Here is a 7,579-nt window from a genome sequence, read left to right as displayed (position 1 = left end):
TTAATGATGAAATATGGTGCAGTGAATAATGAAGCTATTATTCATAATGTATTTTTACAGACATTAATATGGTTCAAAAATTAAAAAAATTGAAAGATTAAAAATAAATAAATAGATTTTAGCTAACTAAATTACGTGGCTATGGCACTGACAGAAACAAAAAACCTTCAAGCCTTTTATGTCATTTACAAACATGTAACATAACAGAAACAATTTGTTCAAGATACCACATCGGGTCCATATACCATCTCCACTCATCTTCTGATTGCTTCACACCTGTTACCCCCAGATTTCACTAGCCAATGTTGGTGTCTGGCATTCTGTTGGCTCTGTAGCTGAATTGCTGTGCTATACATCCTCTGAAGCAGGCTGTTCCTAATTTTTATTGGTCTCCCACCCACATCATTTTACTCCAACCTGAATTTACAGTGGAAAGATTTTGGCTCCAGTTGCTGTTGCTATTACTGGGTGGCATGGTGGCCAGGGACATAATCCTTTAACCAGAGTGCTGTGACTGATTAAGATAACTATACTTAATCAGAGCTTCTTTAAAAATAAGTTCTATAATAAATGCATTGGCGAGACATGGCATGATTATTTCCATATTTATTATTTCCTTGTACTTATTGATTTCTTCAATAAAAAATCAAATATTTAGATCATTTTATGCACTTAATCTGCGTTCACATTCACACACATATGTCGATACAATGTCCATGCTACCATGTTATAGGTTGTTTTTTGATGAAGATTTTTAGTTTTGGGTTTGAACATTTAAAAACTCTGTGTAGCTGGACAGCTTCTCTTTTTCACATATTTATAAAGGTCCGGACATTTCACATTTTTTGATCATTCTAAATTGGAATTATCTAATTTTTTCCTGAATATGCAACCTTGGAAACATTGTACCTGCATTCCAGTCCTTATCCTCAGGTCATTGCTGTCGCTGCACTACTGATTGCAGTAATCAGTTGGAGGCAGTCAATGGAATGCAACCAATTATGCAATTAAGGACCAAATGAAGAGCATGTTTGTTCAAGGGAGCAAGTAATTCCATGATAAATTGATATGATTATGGTGCAACAATGTGCTGACTGCTTAACAAGTGGCTTCAGAAAGTGCTGCCTTGACCTTTAAGACACTACATGTTAAACAAAAAACTGGGAAAAACTCAAGTGGCTTATTCCAATCACTTATTTCACTTACTTATTTTATCCGCCCATGCTTCCTTTCCTTGCATCTTTTCTTAGTATGGAAAGCCAAACGGGTCAAAAATACTTGAAATTGATGTCTGGAATCACATGTTCTCAATATGTTGTTTTTATGATTTCTCAACGGGTTGACAACGTGTGATTCCATACAACAACTTCACACGTATTTAACCCATTTTGCCTTCTATACTTCCACACAAGAAAAGAAAGCGAGAAAGGATAAAATAGGCTATATAATGAGCCCAAAGTGCTCACAAAATCTGACATAGAGGCCACATTGTCCCAAAAAAGTCATAAATAAGAGGGGGCAGAAATTGATCTGGATAATATTCACATGATATTTCATTGAGATCGGAGATACGCCCTTCATAATGTGAATACAGCTTTTTGTCACCATTGAGTCACCATTGAAATGTAGATGGATAGTTTTTCATTCCCATGGTTTTTTCCTCTACCAATCAGAATAAGCTTGGATGTGCATATCACATTGGCTTTTCTGTTTTGAGGTGTCGTCATTTTTCCCTACTCACATTATCTTCTTCATGTTTTTCTCAGCTGCCCGAAATGTCACTAAATGCCATTGTACACTTCAAGAGCAAGAGCCACAGAAATTGCGATTCGTTTCTCATGAAACCTTTGCCTGCCATTAAAGATGTGTCTGGGGTAATCAATCATTGTCCGTCAGAAAGCTTTCTGTCAAACTGAGAGAGCTGTCGACAGGCCCTTCTACATGCACTCTGTCTAAATGAGAGCAAATTAGTTTAAGTGTCTAGTGAAATCATCTGAGCAATCCCTTATTGAAATGATGATAGATGTTGGATGTATCATTTAGGTAGAGGTAACAAGTAGATATTCTAAAATGTATTTTAAAATATACATATTCCTATATCATTTTTGTGGTATTTTGCTTGGTAAAGATTCTTAGAGATCTGTTTTTTCAGTGGACGGTCAGAGTAACTGAGTAAATTCATTCAAAGCTTTAAAGAGCACTGTTTTTATAATTTCTCTTTTCAATTGCAGTTCTCAGCACTTTGTACAGTAAACCCCACCTTCTTCCACTCAGCATGATTTGTGCTGTGAAATCTCTTCCAGAAATTGGCCTGTATGCAAAGCCTCTATATTTCTAACTGACTATTTTTCTTGGCAGAATACAAACAGAACCATAATCTCCAGTGACACATGCGCACATATTTGCATGTTTTTTTTTGGATCTTGTTAGCCCTCTGTACATCCAGAGCTTATTTTCTGTCCTGTTGCAGTTTGGTTATCTACTGACCTGTATAGTGAGCAACACACACAAGGTAGACCTCAACGGTCCCAGAGGAATTCACCAGAAGCAACTGAACAGACCTTATGAAGCTGCCAGGTCACAGTATGAACAACTAATCCTCCCTCATTTAGAATGACCTCTTTTGTGTATGCACTCTGTATGTTTGTGTCTGTGGTGATTCTCTTTGATGAATACCTGAACGTGTGTATACATTTAAAAAGACAGCAAGGACGGAGCTGGGAAGAGTATACTTTAGGTGCTAAATTTAGTCTTCCATTTGTGCCTTTTTCACGCATTCATTGCGCTAAAGCAGTACTTTTTATCAATGTTTCATGAGAAACTGAAATTGCTTTTTTCTCATCCCCCTCGTGGAGAATGTTGAGAGGAACACTATGTGAGTAAACCAACGATGAATAAACTTCAGCGCGGGTGAGCAGAGAAGCTGTTATGGCGCTCGGGGTGGCTCTGGTGCTCAGGAAGAAGATGCTGCCGCCCCAGCACTTTTCAGTCCCATTAGAGCCGGTCTGCCAACTGTGCCTCATGCATGTTTTACTCCAAAATAAAAATAACCTACAAGATGCACCGCATAGGGAAATCAGTGACAGTGAAATGTCACAGAACAGTTTTCTTCATTTGGGCCCTTATCATGGTACCATAATGTGGTCACCATGGATACCATGCAAAACATGGAATCCGCATATTCACGTAAGGATGTATAATTTATTGTTCTGAACTTAACATTAAGAAATTAATAGAAATGAATACGGTCTAAGAAAAATAACTGTTTTGAGATTGTTGTGAGCATAGACAGGGTCAAACATCATTATAATTTATTTTTAGGAAATTAAATGTAAAACTAATTTCATTCCTTAGACCTGCAGAGATTCTTCGTCCATTTTTTGTAATATTCACACATTACCTAGACATACTAGCATGATCTATGCCCCCCCCCCCCCCCTCCCCCAAATGAGAGTGGAAAGTGAGATATCTTTTAATTAAACTAATAACAAGTTGCATGTAGTTTTAGACACAATCTGGATATTAAATCTATAAATATAATACTACCATAATAATTGTAATTACCATGTTTAACCTATGTATATGCTCATTGCTTTCTATATATATTGGTCTCAATGCTGTTTTTATGTACTGTATACATTTTGGCAGGTATTGCCAGTAAGTATTTCATGCCAATAAATTTGAATTTGATTGAACTGATTTAAGAGCTCCCACATACAACCTAGAGACAGTTAAAGCACAGGTCTGTGCTCTCGTAACCGCAGAAACTGAGGCCAGTCTTAATTACCTCAGTGCTTAATCATGTTTCAGGCTGATGTGCTAACTTAAATTTTTGTTTTTCAGCAGGACTGGAAGGAAACAGACAAACATAACATATCAAATTCATATTTTTTGAGTCTATTTTCATGTAGATGTGCTGAAAAGCTGGACTGGACTAGGTTCTTCAATCGCAAGGTGACTCGAGCTCATGAAGGCATGATACGCGACAGTCCTTTGTTTAGTCTTTCCTCACCGGTCTGCTAGAGAGAGAAATGAAAAGAGCAATGATGAACGGCCACAGCCCAAAACGTAATTTGAACCTCATGACCCCACGGTGATGTGGTATAAATGGGATTTTGTTTGGGGGTGATGGTGCACCTTATCTGACAGGTGCATGACATGTGAGGGCCTGTCTGTCAGCTTCAGAATTCTTATTTTATGCATTGCTCTCTTATGCAGGTACAGCCACAAGAAATGTACATACTTTAGTTATTTTATTGTACTGTTTGTGTATTGCATCACAATGTTGTCAGTTGCTTTGTGTCTGTCAAATGAATGCATTATAGTAATACATATGGTACTTGGGGAACACATTTTATGTTATTTAAAGAGTAAATAAATACTCAAAATCTTCAATTTAAATTAAATGTTGGCCTTACTGTATGTGATGTTCGTGTTGTCAATGTACTGCAATTGCATATCCAACTGAAAAAAACATCACAGAAATCTACATTTCTCACAGTATGTGTTAATTGTAGATCTGATAAAATCTGTATAAAAAATGTTTGTAATTAACTGGATTCCTGTGCTCACCAATGCAAATTAGGGCATTAATAATAACAGTATCTGTATCTTGATATTGTAATAACATGTAATACAATCATAGGGACATATAAAATTCACAACTGAGCATGAGTAAAGTAGACTGTACAGATTGACCTGTTTATTTTTGGAATGACAATCTGTCTGTGATGACCTGACTCTTTATGATGTTCTATTTTGCTTTATTAATTTCCCCTTATTCACCCCTAGATTTATTGCATTCTGCTATCGTGCTGGCCTATTAGTAGCACTGGAAATGGATTGTTCAAAAGCAAACAGTCGAGCAAGCATTTTACTGGTTTCTGGGGGGGAGCATGAGAGTTGTTGGCAGTGCAGGTTGATTATTGTATAACAAGTCTTTCATACATAATTAGCAAAGTTCTGATAAGCTTTCCTCAAGTTTAGATGACATTTTAACTTGAAAGATGGTGGGGCAGTTGAAAATCCATTGATTCTGGCAGCATGATGGGCCAATTGACTGAGAGATCCTCTGCTAGTCTCTGTCAGTAAGGTCTCTCAGAGTGAATCCATATCACAGGGCTCAAGGTTGGCAGTAGGATTAGGGCCAGTGTGGTCATGCTTTAGCCACAGCTATCCACTTGATGGGAAGTGAAACAGCCAGTGACCTTCAGTATTAGCCTCTTAGATAAGGTAGGATAGTGTTTTTTGCTTGTTGTTTTTTAGATGTCTATGGTAGGTGGATCCTTTAGGAACACAAACACATTATCTTCCTAGTTAAGTGTTGGCTCTGAGTTGTCTGTCAGTGCAGTTTCAAGGTGAGTGTGGTACAAATGCATGAATTGCCATGCATGCCAACGCTGCCATGTGGCCCTGAAACACACAAAACAGAAACTGACAAAAACACTGCCACTGACACACAGGAAGAGTGCTGTCCATACTGTAGATCCCTATGAGAGCCACAAGCAGCATAGTGGTATCTCAAGGTCATGAGACAGGCATTGGGTCGTGCGGAGACAGACATTAACTCACTCAGATATTTTTTCATTTGATGTGTCCTTTTTTTCCTTCACTGTCTATCTCTCCATCTGTCTCACTCGGTCCATCTCTTAGTAGTAATTTCCCTTGATGGTTTGAGGCTTTTCAGAGTTCTTCCAATGCCAAGTAATTTCAGAAAGTCAGCACACACAGGAACAAAAAGCTATTTGGGAGGTGCAAGCAGGTCACCATTCAGAACCCAGAGGTGATTGGGTGGCATCTGCAGTTTAACATATCCATGTTGTGCGTTGGATGTATTTCACTGTCTGGCTGACGTGATAGAGACAGGTTTTCCTGGAACTTCCCTTCTACAGATCAGTGATCAAACTCGCAGGGGGCTGAGGTTTCCTGGAGTTTTGTGTGAGCTGACTTTTATCTGATACCTTTTGTACATTTTGTTAGGTGTAAGATAGGCGTAATTCTTGTTGGGTAACTTTGTGTTTCATGTCAGGTCCCCCTTGCAAAAGAGATTTCAATTTCAATGGGGTTTTCCTGGTTAAATAATGGTTAAATTAAAAAAAACCTTTTTGATAGGTTTCGAGTGCTGAGGATGATGCTGGGATTCCATTCAGAGGATTTCAATAAGAGACACTAGGGAAAGGTGCAATGACGAGGACAAAGGTACTACATCCCTTACAGCTTTATAAACCCTTTGAAACATTTAGATGTACATTTAGATATTGGGGGGAAATGTCCACGTAAATTCATATAAAATCATCATATAACATAGTAAATGGCCATGGAACACAAAATGGATTCAACAGGGATTCAATTCAATGATCAACACTGAGGATAGTGTCAACATTGGAGGGCCCAAATTGTGTCACAGTTGAGGATGTATTCCATATCAGCTTTCAATCTGATTTTTAATTTTTAAATGCAATACTGTTTTCTTGTCTTGTCTGGAAATTTATTTTTATTTTTTTATTTTTCAAATGTGCCACAGAAAGAGAGAGAGAAGGGGGGGGGTGTAAGTGGTGGCACAGATCCCATTAGTACTGTGTCTGTCTCTTAGACAGGCACTCTGACTTATGGGTTTAGAGGAGAATAGGAAAACACCTGCCAATCCTAGGAGACAGGCTTTATCCCCTTTGGCCAAATTTCTGCCTGGCCAGACTTCCTGCTGTGCTCCTCCACATCCTCCACCTATTTTTCCAGGGACCCTAGTAAACACCCACCTGATTGGAAAGCCAAGACTCATCACAAAGTTGCTCCCGGGATATAAGATGGGGTGGACAAAAGGGCAAGCGAAGGGCTATTGTATAGACTGCATCACAGCTTCTCCTCGTGATGGCCCAGTATCAGACATCCTCCACAGAGGGTCCTGGTCAGAACCCAAAGTAATGCACCAGGTACCCAATGTTCCAAAAATAACTCAATTTACCTCTGGACTGTGATGAATAAGAATGCAATACAAGTCAAATGATATGGTTACTTTTACATATGCATGGATACATACAAGATAAATGGCCATGATGGGTTTTTTTTTCCTTCTTCTTCAGAAAGGTCAATGAATTATTGATTAATCCAAGAATAAAAATACTTATATTCCCTATAGTGGATGTTTTCCAAAGCAAACATGTTTTCAGATTTCTTGATGCTATGTAGCTGAAAAGTTTATCTATGTTTAGAGCAGGCCATAACATAACTAGAATGTTGGATTTCTTGTGCACAATAATATGGCATGGTCATAAAGTCATTGTTTCTGGAACTTCTTTATAGCTATGCAAAGTATTTTGCCATGTGAAATATAGGAAAATAATCAATACCTCTCAACCAATCAAAATCACATACTCATCCAAGTTGTGGTATAAATGTGCATATATGAGATGCATATCTCTTAGATATGATACTGGCTAATACTGTACATGTCCTAAGACCACAGGTGTATCCCAATACATCAGAAGCCAGTACAGGGTGCCTGTGTTTCCCAAGACCTCTGAGAACTGTACCCAGAAGAAATTAAGTCCTTACCTGAAAGTCAAGCATATACATGTCCCAT

Source organism: Anguilla anguilla, chromosome 9 (genome assembly GCF_013347855.1).
Source record: "Anguilla anguilla isolate fAngAng1 chromosome 9, fAngAng1.pri, whole genome shotgun sequence".
Taxonomy (NCBI): domain Eukaryota; kingdom Metazoa; phylum Chordata; class Actinopteri; order Anguilliformes; family Anguillidae; genus Anguilla; species Anguilla anguilla.
The sequence above is the reverse complement of the archived record's forward strand: the minus strand, read 5'-3'. Positions refer to the sequence as shown.